We start from the raw sequence: 16,280 nt of genomic DNA on the forward strand, positions 1-16,280 counted from the left end.
GAAGAGGTCAATACATATCTGCCAGCTTATTTAGCCGTGGGCTGCTGGTCTGTGAGCACTGCCCTATACAGCTTGTTACTTCTGTGCTGTCTGCTGCTCCAGTGTGAATCATTGGTCCCAGCTGTTACCAGACAGGGGCCTGGACCTGAGTGGGTCTGCCTTGGGCCATCTATAGTGTGTGGGTTCTTGACATGTGTAGGAAAGATTTCACAACATGAGTCCAAGTGACTATGAGGAGCCATTTATTAAAGCTGGGGACAGTAGGACAAGGGCTTCGCATAGAAGAAGCAACAGGAGAGCCTAGGCTGAGCTGCCTTGGCTCACTGGGAAGTCAGAGAAATGGGCAGGTTCAGGGGATTAGCCTGGGACCAGCTGCCAGCTGCCATTGTCTTAAGAGTTTAGGAGAGGAGTGCCTGTAGGGAAAGAAGTGGAAGAAAAGAAGGGGAAGGGAATGCCTGGGGCTGCTCCCCAGAGGGAGAGCACACAGTTTGTCTGGAGGCTTTTATTGCTGTCTTGCTGGTGGGAGGAAGTCTCAGGGAAGGGTTGCAGTAGAAATTCATTAGTTATCCAGGTGTCTCCACTGATTGGTCAGTGACAGGACAGAGGGTCTTTAGTCAATGCAGTTGGTTCTGGAGTTGCCCACCTGGGCCTGGAGCTGAAATACCACTAGATGTTATCTCTAGGGAAGAAGGGCCAGGGAGGAAAGGTTACCCTGGGGGTGAGGTCCTTGTTTTTCTAGTTTTGCTCCCTGCCAGGCACTGGGGCCTTCCACCCTGGTGACCATCTGCACCTGGCTGTAAATTGCTCCTGGCTGTGAATTGCTTGGCCATTGTGCTCAGCTACCTGTCTCAGTTTCCCTATTCCACTTGCCAAGGAATTTTCCTAGCTTCTCGATATCCTGTGACAATATGGTCTAACTTTGCCCCATCCTGCCAGCTACCCTGTCTTTTCAGGACTGGATGTGTCCCCATCCTCCCTAAACACCCTTCCTACCACCCTCCCTCCTCATTAAGTCTTACCCAGCCTTCACTTTCCCACTTTCTGGGCTTCCTCAGTCCATTTGTTCATTTAACATATATTATTGATGCTTATTGTGTGCCAGACACTCTTTTAGGCATAAGGACAAATCAGTGAATAGGAAGGCAAAAACCCTACCCTTGTTGAGCCCACTTTCTAATCTTTCTTAATCTCTTCTTGCCCTTGAATCCACAGAATTTACAGGGAACTCAGAGTTTGACCACACTTCTGGCATCTAGTGCTATAGTTAGCAGATCCTTAGTGAATGTCTTCAGCTTATAAATTCGCCCCTTGACTGACAGTGAGAACTTCCTGACAGCAAAGACCATGTGTTTCACTTCTGGGAATCTCACAGCCCTCCTCCAAATGATCTTGAACAAAGTTTCTAAAATGTTCACTGTTTTGATTGATTAAACTGATTTTATCACAACCAATGGAATGGAGGACATAAGAATAAGTAATCACTATTTTTCCAAAAGGAGATTAAAGGAACTTTCTTGACTTTGAATTGCAAATTACAACATTTTATTTTGAAGCACAGGTTAATTAATCTCGAGAATAAATAGCTTGGATTTTAGAAATTCACTTTGGGACTTTGTGGTTTGTGCCAGGAGGCTTAGAGAAGCTAATCAAAGGGCACAAGGGGAGAAGGGAGAACCTGTCTGCACTTCTCAGTGATGTTGTTCCAACTCTGCATGACTTGGTCTCATAATTTAAGGCTGCTCATTCCACAGGGCATGTAGGTCACACTTGAGAGCACTTTCCCCTCATGGCTTCCTTGAAGCATGAAATTAAGTGAAGAGCAGGTCTGTCCTGGGAGCTAATGATGGTCCACTTTTGATGAAGCCTTTGGCCCTGACCCAAGATAGCTCAGAAGAGCAATGGGAGTGATTGGTTTCTGTGTCTTAATTCACACAATAATTCAGAAGTGGACATCTGTGGCTTTGTTGGCCTAGCATCCAATCCTCCTTTCTCTGGAACAGCACCCTGCCTTTCCTTAAAGAACTAAAGTTAATTAAACCCTTATTCCATGTGATTTGGGTGAAGGTCACAAGTCTCAGATCTGCCCATCAGCATTTTTCACCCTCTCTGACCACTCAGGTCAGTTTAATGTTGTTTAGTTAGTAGAAGTGTATAGGCCATTTGAACAAAAATATCTTTATTTCTGCTGAACTAGAGAGCTATTGGGGGCCACCATATGGAGAGTCAGCTTGAGAGAGAATAAAACCAACATAGAGGAAAAGAGGGGAGAGAGAGAAAGAGAAAGAAAGAAAAGTCCAGAGCCTGATGACACAGACTGAACCCCTGGATCCAGCTGTGCCTGAAGTAAATAAACCCTTTGACTTTACAGTTAAATGTACTGATTTTCTTTGTCCCTTAGGCAGTTTGATCTGGATATCTTATCACTTGCAATTCAAAGAGTCCTAACTGGACTTCGTCATTTAACTTAAGTATTTAATAAACATACATTGAGTATCTACTATGTTCCAGAGTAGTTTACAGTAGGAAGTGCTGGAGATACAGAGTTGAGTGAGGTCATTTCTTTCTAAATTAAAAAATTGAAAACTTCACCTTTTATTAGAAATTCAATACATTTGTGCTCTGTCTCTCACACACACATTTTTTTTCAAATTTATTACTTAAGTTAAAGAGAGTAGCTTGAAGAGATCAAGACCATTACTGCTAATATGTATCTCCTTAGAATTAGGACAGTTTCTTATTATCAAATTCCAAAATTTAATATTGATCCAATATTATATATAGTATATATAGTCTATATTCTAATTTCATTGACTGTCCTAATATTAAATATAACAATACTTTTCTTCACCGATCCAGGATTTAATCCAGGACCACGCGTTGCATTTAATTGCCATGTCTCTTTAGTCTCCTTTAATCTGCAATGATTTGTCAGCCTTTCACTGTTTGTCATTTCTATTGTTTTAATGACTGTCCCTCACTTTAGGTTTGTCTAATGCCTTCTTGTGACTTCACTGTGATTATTATGCATTCCTGACAGAGATACAATCTAAATGCTATGTGTCTCCTCAGTGCATCCCATCAGGAATCAAGGAATGATCTGATGTTGGTTCATCTTTTCTTGGATGATGCTAATTTTGATCACTTGGCTAAAATATTATTAACCATATTTTGGCAAAGTTATCATTTCTTTTTTTGTAATTAATAACTAATTTGTAAAAGGATGCTTTGAGTCTATATGGGTAGACTGGTCCCCAACAAATTTTTACCCAATAATTTTAGCATCTGTTGATGATTCTTGCCTGAATCAGTAACATGGTGGTTGAAAAATGGTGATTTTAAAAATTCTATTGTTCCTCAGTCATTTTTCAGTTGACATTCTTCTGTAAATAAGAACTTTCTTATTTATGTCTGTAGACTCGTGGAATCTTTATTTTTTTCATTTTTGAAATAAATTCAAACTTAAAGAAAAAGTTCAAAGATAAAAGTTCTCCCCTCACCCAACCATCTGAGGGAAAGTTGCTGACATAATGCCCCTTACCCTGACTATTTTAGAATTCCTCTAAACCAGGACATTCTCCTACATAACTACAATACAACCTTTAAAGTCAGGAAATTTACATTGATAATTATTATAATCTCCTGCATAGACCCAATTCATATTTCTCCAGTTGTTCCATGAAAAGTCCTTTGCCACAAAAATCCAATCCAGGAATACCTGTTGCATTTAATTGCCATATCTGTTTATTTTTCCTTGACTTTAATGACCTTGAAACTCTTAACAATTGGTTATTTGTAGAATGTCCCTCAATTTTACTTTGCCTTTTATGTTCCCTTAGATTCGATTCAGGGGTGGGGGGAGGTTTGCTGAGCTCCTTTAGTACCTCTGCTGAGACTCACGCTGCTGTCATTTCCCACTACCTGCGCACCCCAACGCGTCTCTATTAGTAAGCACTGTGGAAGATGATACCAGATCTGAAGATTTCCATGCAAATTTTATTGTTATGGTCATATAGTTGATGTGTATGTTCTACTTGATTTCTACACTCACCATCCAGGAGGATTTGCTTATGTTCAATTTGAAGGTGTTCGTAATGCAAAGATGCTTTACATAAATTGCACAGAAAATGGATTTGTGACAGCCAAACTGAAATACAATTTGTACAGGGGAATCAGAAGACTCCAATTCAGATGAAAGCCAAGGAAAGGAGGAATGTGTACAATTCTTTGTGCTATGATGATTATGACAAGAGATGTTCTAGAAGCTGAGGTTATGAAATGAGCTCAAGAAGTTGGTCCTTTGATTACAACTAGGAAAGATCTTAGTCCTAGAAACAGGAGACTGACTGGAAAACCATGCATGGGGGAATCCATTCCAACAGCAATAACACTCAAACACTGAAATTGATCCTTTTCAAGATTTAAATCCAATTCCTGGTCCAAGTTCCAGCCAAAAAAAGAAATGAATGCTAAATCATGTCCTAGATTTGCACCTCCCACCAAAACTAGAGGTACCTCTAAAACAGATTCCAAAACACATTGTAAGTCTGGCTCAAGACATGAAAAGAAATCAAGGCAAAAAAGAAATACTTAGACCCAAATTTCAGTCAAGATCACAGTCTGTGTCTAGGTCAAAATCTAGATTAAGATCTCTGATTAGTCCCAAATCCAGTGGCCACTGTTAGTATAAACCATAATATTCTTAGTCATGGACCTTTTTTTTCCCTCAAAGTTTGGTTTAGTTATATTATCAGGGATACAATGTTGCACAAAGTCACTTTTAAGTCCAGTTTGTTTAATGTTATGGGTAGCTACCAATTTGTGGTGTCTCTGTGTATTTTTATAAATATTATCATTTTTTATGCTTGAAGTATTGGTGAAAAGATGTTGGTTAAACGTAATTTTCAACATTGTCTTATTAAAAATAAACTTTCATATCTATTGATAAACCCGTTGACCTAGAAATGTAGCTTGTTAATAAGATAGAATGATACAAAAATGAAGTTGTAGCCAAATTACAGTGAGTGATCAGACACATTCAGGTTCAGGGTGGACCTTTTTGTCTTGTCAAAATGTCTAGGCCTGTGATAATAGTTAGTTTATGACACAGTGTGGAATAGTTCTTTTGTTAACCTCACTGTCTTAGGGAGTGATTTCAACTGGGTTAAGTAGCATTTCCAGGGAGATTGAGTTTTTGACTGAAACATGGAGCCTTCACTGCTTTTTCTTCTGGTTTCTATGAAGATTTGGAACATGAAAACATCAAAAAAGCTTACATCTTTGAGTTTTTTGATTATCAGTGTAGTAACTGACTAAAAATGAGAAAAGAATGCCTTTAACCATTTATAACTTCTAGCATTTCTCTGAGAGATCATTTTGGCAACAATAAAAGTGGCTTGAGCCCTGGCCGGTATGGCTGAGTTGGTTGGGCATCATCCCACAAAACCAAAGTGTCATGGGTTTGATTCTTGGTCAGGGTACATGCCTAGGTTGAGGGTTCAGTCCTCAGTCAGTTATCGTATGAAAGGCAGGTTGACTGATGTTTCTCTCTCTCATTGATGTTTCCCTCTCTCTCTTTCTTCCTCCCTTACCTTCTCTCTAAAATCAATAAGCATATCTTCAGATGAGGATTTTAAAAAAGGAAAGAAAAGGAAAGGAAAGAAAAAAAGAAAAAGAAGTGACTTGACATGTCCAATCTCATTTTAGAATAAAGAGTAGCATCTTTAAAATTTTTATATCACTTTCTTGCAGATTATAAGTAAGAAATATTGTAGGGAAACAATTCCTTTTAAAGGATTGCTTTTTTCAATTTTGGTTTTAGTAATCTAGTCTTTGCCTATAAAGAACAAAAGATGGTTTTTAAATACTGTTCATGAAATGTGTTTAAGTGATTGGTTCTAGGACTTTTTTACATTTGATAGTGTTTCTAACTTTCATTTCTTTACTGTTTTGTGGTTAATGTTCATGTTCTGCTATGTAATTATTTATATGGACGTTTCTTTAATTTTTTAGATTTTCCTGGATATATAATATAAACAACAAAAAGTTTGTTTAAAACTGTAGCAGTAGCCCTGACTGACACAGCTCACTTGGTTGAGCATCATCCTGCAAAGTGAAAGGTCACTGGTTCGATTCCTGGTCAGGGCACATGCCTGAGTTGTGGACCTGGTCCTCAGCTGGGGAGTGTGCAAGAGGCAACTGAGTGATGTTTCTCTCCCTCTCTTTCTCCCTCCCTTTCCCTATTTCAAAAAATAAATAAATGAAATCTATAAAACTGTAGCCGTAGTGTACATTTCTAGCAAAAAGGAAAATTGTGGGGTTGAACTTTGTATTTTCTTTCTTATAAAAGCTTCTAAAAAGGTATTTTTATATGTTCTTTTTAACTAATATTATGTACAACCTTTTAAACATTAATATTTGGATCAGAACAAGACACAGCTTATTTTCTGCTTGCTGTAAATTAAGCAAACATGCTATAATGAAGGCAAAATGAAGGAAAAAATATTAAATTCAGATTTTGCATTCTTGGAGGGGTATCTCAAAGTGATGCTTTCTGTCCTCAGTGTGTCCTATGAGGTGGAATACGATTTTAATTTGTGCTATCATGGTGATGTTATCCTTCATTACTTGATTTAAATTGTATTTGATGCAAGGTTTCTCTACTATAGTGACTATTTTGCTTCATACTCAACAAGTGTTTTGTGGAGAGTTGTTCTGAACCAATTGAAGTGTCCTATTCCTCATCAAACATTCATATACTAATTTTAACATTCACTGATATTTCTTGGCTGAATTTATTATTATTATGTTGGTTGGCGAATAATGATTTTCTAATTCCATCATTCTATCTATTCATCAATTAACTTTCCAATGTAAGGATGCTATCTATTTATCTATGTATCTATCTTTCTATCACCTATCTATTTATACCAGTATGGACTCATGGATTCCAATTTTATTTAACATGTTATAATATGTTTCTAATGATATTTATTTTGGTGTTCAAATCATTTCTGATTTGGCGAGCAGGAACCCTTTAAAGATGGCCTCTAGAAATTTTTGATATCATTCTTTGAACTCTTCTTTATATAAGATAATCACTTTGTATTTCCATGGCCCAGTGCTGCAATCAGCCATTTTTTTCCAAGAAGCTCTGGTTCCTAATAGTGGGAAATGGAATTTAGAAACCAAGATCTGTGTGCTAAGTGAGCTTATTGCTGTTGGGTTGTGATTGCTTCTAGACCCTTTCAGCCAACATAAATAATAAATCTATACCTATATATTTTAATCATGATTTTATAATGATTCCTCTAATTCAAGTCCAACAGCATGGGGTTCTTTATGGCTGTCCCATTTCATGTTTGCATATTAATTTTCCAGTAGTGAAAGCTCTGGTTTCTAAAAACTTCAATGTAAGTTTAGTCATTTGTCCTATCCTGCAATATTTATAAAATACTCTGAGAATGTCTACACCCATGCCACTTCCAATAATAAGCATACTGAGCAAAGTTCAAGATTTATTTGCAGTTCTTTTTGTTTTTAAACTGTGTTTATATGTTCGCAATCCTAAATTAGTTTCTTCCCATGCAGTTATATTATCTACTTGATATACAGCTCAATATATTTGTTTCTGTTTGTATTCAGTTTCAGTGTTCCTGCTAACTTGATGATTTAATGTTTTGAATATGTGAAAACGTTAGCATAGTCCCAAAAGTCAAATCTATAAAAAAAGGTTTACCTAGAGAAGTGAAAAGTTTACCTTTCCCTTCTACTCTTTCCTACTCTACCTCTGTGGGGGATATTACCATTAATTTTTGACTTATCCTTCTTGTAATTCCTTTTGCAAAAATAATCTGCTGCTTGCATTTTTATTTACCTCATTTCTCACACATATGGTATAAATCTTCAGCTTACCTTTTAAAAGTAAACTTTATCTAGAAAGCATGTCTTTGAATATTAAAGAGCTCCTTTTAATTTTTTTAGTAATAGCTTTATTGAGATATAATCCACACACCAATTCACACATTGAAAGTATGCAATTCAGTGGTTTTTAATATATTCAGTGTTGTGTGACCATCACCACAATCCATTTTAGAATATTTTCATTACCCTCAAAAGAAACCTTGTACCTGTTAGCAGTCACTCATCATTCCCCCCAATTCCACCAACCCTAAGAAACCACCAATATATGTTTTGTCCCTATAGTTTTGCCTATTCTGGACTTTTTATCTAAATGGAATCATACAAAGTGTAGTGCTTTGCAACTGACTTCTTTCACTTATAATGTTTTCAAAGTTGACCCATGTTGTTATCATGTACCAGTACTTCTGTTCTTTTTATTGCCAGATAATATTCCATTGTATGGATATACCTCATTTTGTTGCTCCATTCTTTAGTGATGGATACATGAGTTGTTTCTACTTGTTAGCTATTATGAATAATGCTGCTATGAACATTCTTATACAAATTTTTGTATGGAAACATTTTTCTTTTGCTTCTCTTGGCTATATACCTAGGAGTGGAATTACTAGATCATCTCTGTTTAGTTTTTTGAGGAACTGCCAGACTGTTTTTCACAGTGGTTGCACCATTTTACAACCGCACCTGAATATATGAGTGTCCTGATTTCTCCACATTCCTGCCAACATTTATTATTGTCTGACTTCTTGACTACAGCCACCCTTCTGAGTGTAGAGTGATATCTCACCATGCCTTTCATTTTCGCATTCCTGATACCAGATGATTCCTTGTTCTCTTTGAATGTAGCATAGCACTTCTTTGTGTGGATGCAACATAATGAGCAGGGGAATTTCTTGCAGTCCTTTGCTCTCTGAGGATCTCATTGACCACTAGGAGAGATAGACTGTGAAACTAATAATTAGAACATATTGTTGAAACAATTAGTTAAGTAATAGCAAAGCACTCCAGAAGTTGAAAAGGAGTAGAAACTCACTCTTAACTGGGAAGAGAAAGACCTAACAGAGGAGTGATTCTGAAAGGATACCTTGGAGGTGAGGAGAAGAGCCTTTAAGAAAGCAGGGAAATGACAACAAACTCACAACTATCAACAACTGAATCTAAAAAATAAAAACAAAATTCAACTAAGCAAACCAAAATAGGAACAGAATCATAGATATGGGGGTCATTTGGAGGGTTATCAACTGGGAGGGGGAAGTGGGAGAAATGGGGAAATGGTGCAGGGATTAAGAAGCATAATTGGTTGATACAAAACAGACATAGGGAAGTTAAGAATAATATAGGAAAGGGTGAAGCCAAAGAACTTATAGGCACAACCCATGGACATGAACTAAGGGGGATAGGATTGCTGGAGGGGAATGGGGTACTGGGCAGAGGGGAGCAAAGGGGAAAAAAATTGCAACTACTCTAACAACATAATCAATAAAATATACTTTAAAAAAAAAGCAGGGAAGCTTCAAAGAGCTTGTGTGCTTAAAGAGATACACCTTTCCTTCTCTAGTTTCATTATTCTTACTATATCACATGCAACTACCTATGAAAACAGATCTTTTCTTTTTTTCTGTACAGCTAATTTTTTTTTTTTCTAACAATACAGGAGGTCAATGAGGTACTGGCAGGAACTTAAGAATTTTCTGTGGTCATGTTGGCATGCCAATAAATAAAGGCATAATGAAACCAAATATTGACTGCTATGATATGTCTAAATTATAATTAAATACCTTGCAACCCATTGCCAAGTTGTTCTCTTTATGAGTATAAATACATAATAATAATCAAGATTTATTTTGCTGGCATCTGACCATAATAAAATAAACTTGGATTGTTTTCATTTCCTTAATCAGCTTCCAAATTCCTGCTAGGTAAGTCACAAGTTGACTCGTATGTCTATGGGAAGAAGAGTAGAGCCTTGACGTATTCCAAATTTGCATGGGGCTGGCTTGGCTAGCAAAATCCTGCATCTCATCAGGTGGACTCACTCCTCTCTTTCTTTTCAAGGAGGTCCGTGTAGGTGCCAAGCCTGGACCACTTAGGGCCAAGTTCATTCTGTCACCAGCCAGGTGCCTGGTTGTACAGGAAGAGACCTGGTTGCTAGTTTGGTTTCCAAGCCTTCCTTGTTGGACCAGCTGTGGGCCTTTGTCTAGTTTATGATGATCCCGTTTGACTCTACTAAGGGACTATGGAGATGGATGAGGTCAGGGTAAACAGAAAAGCCAACCCCAGTTCCTCTGGCCTTCCTGGCCCTTTTGAGCATAGACTGTTCATTTACTTCAGAATTGCATTTTTAAATTCTGCTAAGATGATATCTGCTAATTCCTAATGTTGACACTGGCCTTAACCAGAAGGGAATGAAATCCTCTTCTTTCCTTTAATTTAGCATATCCTGATCCCAGACCTAACAAAACACTTAGATGAGATTGATTTATTCAGTGTACCTCTGATGGAGATGAACTCAAAAGACCCTAAAGCCAGGCATTAAAATGGAGCAAGAGCCGTGGCTGGTGTGGCTCAGTGGACTGAGTGCCGGCCTGTGAACCAAAAGGTTGCCAGTTTGATTCCCGGTCAGGGCACATGCCCGGGTCACAGGCCAGGTCCCCAGTTGTGGGTGTGCGAGAGGCAACCAATCGATGTATCTCTTGCACATTGCTGTTTCTCTCCCTCCCTCCTCCCCTCTAAACAATAAATATATAAAGTAATTTTAAAAAAATGGAGCAAGGGACTGGAACTGGAACTATTTGGGGACAAGTAAGTTAATGTTCCATTTCTCTGTACTATGCAATTTTTTTTCTTTACCAATTATACATATTATGTTCATGAAAAAGAAGACAAAATAAATTCACTGTGAATTCTAGCCTGGAAAGTAAGCTCTTCTTTCAGATCAGGCTAGCATTAAAGCCCTCTGGGTGGGCTCTCCTCAGAGGCCAGCAGCAGGAGTCTTCCCTCTCTGACTGTTAACATTTGCTTTTTCTTGTACTTAACTTTAAGACCTTCTGTCCATTTCCCATCCAGATATCAGAAAACAAGAAAAATAGATATGATTGAGGGCATCTCTCTCCTGGAAATGGACACTCACTGTAAGATCATGCAGTGAAGTGGCTAAGATTGACGTATATGGATCTCAGGCAGATGAGACAAGGAGGTCCTGGCAAGCTACCTGTGGCTCAGCAAGACCTCAGAGAAAAGCATCGTGCATGTTAGCCCAGGACGCTTTTGCTTCTCTTTTGTTTAAAGCAACTGTGATCCTTATGCTTATTCATCATTAAGCAGAGTGCAGTATACTTGATCTCCATGATCGCATGTAATTCTTGCTATATCCCTGTTTTGGGGAACCGATAAACCCATTTCATAGATAAGGAAACTGAGGTTCAGAAAAGTGATGAAGCTAGGATTCAGACCTGGGTTGATCTGTCTCATGGGCTGGAACCATTAATCACCATGCTATACTGTTCTTTGTTTGATATAACACACTTTTTAGATGTATATTGTAACATTATAAGATGTTCAACCAAGACATTTTCAAAATATTCAGAGACTCAGTGCCTATGTCAGTCAAGTATGTACTTAAAGTTTCAAAACCATCATATTCATTTATTTTATAGGTTGAATAAAATAATATTATATGTAAAATTTCACCCATAGGATTTTATTTCCATTGTAAGGTTGGTACAGTTTTTTTCTGAATTGTCAAATTGAGCTTTGTTAGCTCAATTTGAAGCTATTAGAATGTCCTCTTAATAGGATTTATTAAATAATTATACATCTATATATATGTTTTTGCAAATAAGCTAATGGCTTTTTTTTCTTTTTGTATTCGTATATTTTATTGATTATGCTGTTACAGTTGTCCCAATTTTTTTCTCTTTATCTCCGCCCCCCCCCCCCAAACATACACCTGGTACTGCTCTTCTCTACAGCAATCCCTCACTCCTTAGTTCATGTCCATGTGTCATGCATGTACATTCTTTGGCTTCACCCTTTCCTATATTATTCTTAACTTCCCCCTGTCTGTTTTGTACCTGCCCATTATGCTTCTTAATCCCTGCACCATTTCCCCTTTCCTGCCCCATCCCCTCCCAGCAGATAACCCTCCCAATGATCCCCATACCTATGATTCTGTTCCTGATCTGGTTGTTTGCTTAGTTTGTTTTTGTTTTTGTTTATTAGATTCAGTTGTTGATAATTCTATTTATTGTCAATTTAATGTTTATAGTTTTGATGTTCTATTTCTTAAATAAGTCCCTTTGACATTTCATATAAAAATAGCTTGGTGATGATGAACTCCTTTAGCTTTACTTTGTCTGGGAAGAACTTTATCTGCCATTTTATTCTAAATGATAGCTTTCAGATAAATTTTGAATTTCTTATTCTTCCTGTTCTCCTTCTGGCACCTTTATGATTCGGATGTTGGTACATTTAAAGCTGTCCCACAGATTCCTATTCCCTCCTTATTTTTTTCAATTCTTGTTTCTCCTTTCTGTTCCAGTTGAATGTTTATTTCTTCCTTTTGTTCCATATCATTGATTTGAATACTGGCTTCATTCCATCACTGTTGGTTCCCTGTATATTTTTCTTTATTCACTTTGAATAACCTTCACTACTTCCTTTATTTTGTGACCATGCTCAATCATTCCTCTGAACATCCTGATCACCAGTGTTTTGAACTCTTCATCTTTTAGTTTGGCTATCTCCATTTTGTTTAGTTCAACTTTTTCTAGGGTTTTGTTCTGTTCTTTCATTTGGACCATATTTCTTTGCCTCCTCAATTTAGCAGCCTCCCTGTGTTTGTTTCTGTGTATTAGGTAGAACTGCTATGACTTCATGTCTTGACAGTATGGCCTAATGTAGTAGGTGTCCTATAGAGTCCAAAGGCACAGCCTCCCCTATCACCCAAGCTGGGTGCTCGAGGTTCACTCTTCATGTGGGCTGAGTACACCCTCCTCTTTGTAGCTGAGCCTTGCTGTTGGCAGATCAATGGGAGGGATTTACCCAGGCCAGTCAACTGCAAGAACTGGCTGAACCACTGACCACCAACCTCCACACTGTGGAAGATCAGCTGTGCAGGGGCAGGGTGGTGGTGCTCCTACGTGGTCTGTAGCTGTCCACTGGGTGTGCTGGTCCTGGGGTTTCCCAGGTGGTGCAGGCCATGGTCAGCTCCTACCTGTGTTTTGCCTGGGGCCCCTTGCCTGATCTATAAAGCAATCTGAGATGGCTGCTACTTGTGCTGGGCTTGGAGATTCCAAGGTGAAACCGAGCTGTGAATCTAAGCTGGCTGCTGGTAACGCTGGGCCTGGAGATCACTGAGGCCAGCTATTGCTTGTTTGATAGGATTTAGGAAGTTGCAAAGCATAAACCAAACCATTCATAGGAAAAGCTGCTTGAGTGGGCCTATAAGTTGGGTGGGGCAGAGTCTCTGGGGATCTCCAAGGTAGGTCAAACAGTGCTAGTCAGGTTGATGGAGTCTCAGATATGGCACCAGCTTACTGACTCTGTTGGGGGAGGGTTTAGAAAAGAGACAATGGCCTCTGCTGACCTTAATACCAGATACTTCAGTTCTTACCTGTATACCAGGAGTGCCTTTCAAGCTGCTACCCTGGTGCTGGAGCTCAGAGGGAGTGAGTCTGAGTGGGTGAGTCCATGTGTGGGTCTTTTAAGAGGAACTGCTTGAGGCTCTAGCAGTTTCTTCCATCGACTCAATCCCCACTGGTTCTTGCAGCCAGAAATTGTGGGGACTTATTTTCCTGGTACTGGAACCCTGGCCTGGGGGACCTGGTGTGGGGATGGGACTCCTCACTCCTGAAATATCCCTTCCAAATTTTTATCCATCTCACTTGGGTGTGGCACCAGCCTGATCCACCTCTATGCCCTTTTTACCTTTCTGGAGGGGTATGGTTTCTTTAATTCTGTAGTTATCAAATTTCCATTCATCTCGATTTCTGATGGTTCTGATGGTTGTTCTACATTTTAGTTGTAATTTTTTTTTTGGTATATATATATATACATATATATATATATACATATATATATATATATATTGCACTTGATTAACTTTATTAATTTTTTTATTTTTGGTTTTTCTAGTTGTAATTTTTTTTTTTTTGCCATTCAAGATTAGCATTTTATTTAGAATGAGCTAATCTTATTATTTTATTTTATTTTTTCCAGCTTTTCTTTATTGATTATATTGTTACAATAGTTCCAATTTTCTCCCCGTTACTCCCCTCCACCCAGCATCTCCCTCCCCCAGCAATCCCCCCCCCCAAGTCCATACCCATGGTTCGTGAAAAATAACTACCCCTCCCTTTCAGATATTAAGACCCTTTGTAATCTTGTAAAGGAAAATGGGCAAAGGTCTCAAGCTCCTCTAGCTGCTTCAAGCTGGACATGGTCGTCGTCCTACCTACCCTTGGGTCCAGAAATCCCTAATAAGAGTGGGGGTGTGGAGGGGAGGGTGGCCTTCCCACATGGGGAAGGATTGTGCAGACTCCAGGTCATTTGGCTGTCCCCGGACAACGGCGTGCTTGCTTTAACAGGCTGGCATCCTTGTTGTGTTCTGGGGGCAACAGATTTGGCGAAAAGGGTTAAAAAACATCATTCAATCCATAACTACTAGATGACAAAAAGCAGGGATTAATTTTTCAATGTTCCACATTAGGGGAAAAAAAAAAAAAAAGGCTTCTTTGGAGGAAGGTGTGCTAAGCACATCTCGCCTGTCCAAAACCCTTTTGCCCATTATATTTAGTTTGGGCTGAGGGAAATAGTTTATGTTTCCCCCCTCTCAGACCTCTGGGCCCTTTCTGTCCAAGCCATTAGGATAGAAAAGAGAAACCAGTTTTAAAGTGAAGCCCACAGACCACCCCATTCTTCACCAACCCAGCCACTTAGTTCAGCCAAACCGTTGAGTCTCAGGAGGCAGCGCTGCAGAGAGGATTAAGTAAGGCTTATGTGTACAGACAATCACTCAGGTAATGCAGTCATAGGCTTATGCCCTTTGAAAACAGAAAACACATGTTAATTTATGTAACATAACCAACAAACAAGTCTCTAAATCTGTAAGACTGTCTTATTGGGAAGACATCCAGTTGCAAGGCACTTGACATTCTACTTGCTTGCAACTTGAATCTCTTTGGTGATATCACAGACATGGTTTAATTTTCAAGTGAAACCATATTTTAAATGAGAAGAAACTTTTAAGACAGTTAGCTGACCTACTTTACAGTCTACTACTGATCATTGTGATTTTCCTTGAATAATGATTTTTCTCCCTAAGATTACCCTCCTTGTCTTTAAAGGGACTACATTAAGTCCATTTTTAATTTATCCTGTTCATTTGCATAAACATAACAAGAGCAGCAAATGATCACTTATGAACTTTAGTTCTGCTTTGCTGGAACTTACCCAAGGAACATTTAGGGTGACCCTCAGTCTGCTCTTCAGGGCACAGAAGCTGGGCCACATACCTGGCGTTCTTCCTTGCCTGTACACACCTGTCCTTTCCAAGTCTTTCTGGTTTTCCATTGTGCCTTAAGGTCCCTTCTAGCCATCTTTCAGGAAAACAAGCTTCGTTCCTTCCCTGGAGAGATTGCTGTGGACCGCACAACCAACCATGGTAGCAGGCCTTTTATCTCGCGGGCTTTTATTACCTTTGAAAGTCATTCCCAGTTCCTCAGGGCTTTTTGGTAACAACTTGAGCCCAAGTATGTCTCCTTTAGGCTTGACATTCCAGTCAAAGACTTGGTAAAAAAAAAAAAAAAGGAACCTCTATTAACAACTGGTCTTATTAGGTCTATGCAAAGAAACTTAAGTCATTACTTACTTGTTTAGAATGCCAAACTCTGGAGAGATCAAATAGGGAGAAAAATATACAATGTGAAGGAAAATCTTTGACCTAATATTCACTGAACTGGCATTTCCATTCTTCATATTTTCATTTTTCCCCCATTAAAAAATTTTTTTTGTTTGTTTTTCCATTACAGTTGTCTCATTTTTTCCCCCTCTTGCTTCCCTGTACACTGCCCCTCCCTTCCCCCACATTCAGTCCCTACTTAGTTGCCCATGTCCGTGGGTCATTTATACATGTTCTTTGACTTGACACTTCCCCTTCTTACCCCCTTCTCTCCCTCCCCCCTCCCCTCTTGTTACTGTTAGTCTACTTCTTGTTTACATAGCTCTGGTTCAATTTTGCTCATTTGTTTGTGCTGTTCATTAGTTTCCTGTAATAGGTGACAGCATAAGGTATTTTTCTTTCATTGCCTGGCTTATTTCACTAAGCATTAATCTCTCTAGTTCCATCCATGTTGTCGCAAATG

At 38.8% G+C, this 16,280-nt stretch overlaps 1 pseudogene; it reads left to right on the forward strand.

Annotated features, from left to right (window-relative positions):
* Positions 1 to 214: 214 nt before the first annotated feature.
* On the forward strand, positions 215 to 4,682 carry LOC150009953 (uncharacterized; annotated as a pseudogene).
* The last annotated feature ends 11,598 nt before the right edge of the window (positions 4,683 to 16,280 follow it).

Source organism: Furipterus horrens, unplaced genomic scaffold, assembly GCF_987537825.1.
Source record: "Furipterus horrens unplaced genomic scaffold, mFurHor1.1.pri manual_scaffold_5, whole genome shotgun sequence".
Taxonomy (NCBI): Eukaryota; Metazoa; Chordata; class Mammalia; order Chiroptera; family Furipteridae; genus Furipterus; species Furipterus horrens.